This window comes from Arachis ipaensis, chromosome B08 (assembly GCF_000816755.2).
Source record: "Arachis ipaensis cultivar K30076 chromosome B08, Araip1.1, whole genome shotgun sequence".
NCBI classification, from domain to species: domain Eukaryota; kingdom Viridiplantae; phylum Streptophyta; class Magnoliopsida; order Fabales; family Fabaceae; genus Arachis; species Arachis ipaensis.
In genome coordinates this window covers 9562606-9564575 of record NC_029792.2, presented here as the reverse complement: position 1 = coordinate 9564575, position 1970 = coordinate 9562606, and positions in this window count along the sequence as shown.

The following is a 1970-nucleotide window of genomic DNA, read 5'->3' as shown; positions in this document are numbered from 1 at the left end:
TAAAATTTTTTGGATTCGTCACTATAATCTAAATTAAAGAAATGAAAAAGAAAAAGAAAAATTGTGATTACTGAAAAAATGAAAGAGTTTGGTACAATTAAAAAGTGAGAATTCTCCCGAAACTAATTAACTAAGCTACCAATAAAAATAATATGCAACTAATGCAAGTAATACCCATTAGGAAACATCTATTACCATTATTGTGGAAGCAAGCACTCCGAATCTAATTTAATTTTTTGTTAAGTAGTATATGATAATAAATATTATTTGTTTTTATTAAATTATTGAATTTGGTTTTACTGTATATATAATATTTTTATGATAAAAATTATTATTATATTATATATATATATTTTCTTATTAAAATTTTTTAAATCTATCACTAGCTAAGAGGTCAGTGCCAACACTCAACACACCAAAAGGAGTGAGAAGGAGAAGAAAAACAAAAACAAAAAGAAAAATAAAAAATGAGCAAGAAGCAACAAAGTTGGTACTTAGTAATGACTTCACTGCATAAATTTGATGGGGAATAATAATTTAGTTATTGCATAAGATTGTCTTTGATTAAATACGGAAAAAGTCTTACGTTAATTAAATTACAGAGACGAAAATAGAATTACTATGTACAGTGCTGTCTATTAGACTGCGTTTATTTATAAAAATAAGGGTAAATATATTTTTTGTTTCTTAAGTTTTTTAAAAAATTTTAAAAATATTTTTAAATTTTATTTTAATTTTTTTTTTAAGTTTTTTATTTGTATTAAATATATTCTTGACAGCTAATTTTTTAAAAAATTTAAGATCAATTAAACAATAATTTTATAAGAACAATCCTTCAATATAAGCAAATCAAGCATAATTTCCATGCATTATTGTTATATTGGTCTTAAATTTTTTGAAAATTTAGACGTCGATGATATATTTGATGCAATTCGAAAACTTCTGAGACAAAATTGAAATAAAATAAAATTTAGGAGTATTTTTGAAATTTTTACCAAACTTTAGAAACAAAAAGTATACTTTACTCTAAAAACAAAATACTAAAATAGGAACACAGAAATATAAAATTATGTTTAACAAAAGAGACATAGATAGAAACTGTATTTAAAAACACTGAATTGATATATTTTGTGTTTATCTTGATAGAAAGGACAAAAAATACTAACAAAAAATACAACTTATTTTTTATTTTTTTATTATTTCTGTTAATTTTTCATAAATATATTTTTTGTTAGGGATAAGTATTGTTTTGGTCTCTAACGTTGAGGGTCAAAATCGAAACCATCCCTAACGTAAATTTGGATTTAGAATCATCCTTAACTTTTTTTCGTATTAAAATCGTCCTTTTAACTTTTTTTGGACAAAAATGCCCTCCACTACCATCAGCACATTTACCTCCACCACCAAATTCAACACAGAAGCAGAAATTCAACACAAATTCAACAAATCCAGAAATCAGAAATTCAATAAATCAACACAAATTCAACGAATTCAACAACCAAATCAACACACAACAACAATAAAATTAGAAAACAACAAATCAAAATCAAAAGCAAAGGCAGTCACAAAAGTAGAAGCAGAGGCAGTCATAGAAGCAGAAGCAGAAGAAAAAGAAGAAGAAGAAACAGATGCAGAACTATCAGCGCTTGGCCACCCATCACTAGCGGCGGCGGCGGAGCGTGCGAGGACCGGCGATGCACTCCACCCTCAGATCCCTCTCTCTCCTCGGCCACCCATCACCACCAGACCGACGACGGAACATGCGCAGACCAGCTCAGCCTCGGATCCTCCTCTCTCTCCTTCGCGCGCCGCCCTCCTCGCGTTGGGCTCCTCTTCCCGGCGGCGCACTCCACGGCGGCAGAAGCATGCATGAACGGTCCTCCCCTCCATCAGCGCTTCCTCTCTCTTTCTCCTCTTCTCTTCTCCCCCGTCGCAGCCCCCTTTCCTTTCTTCTTTCTTTCGGCGACGGC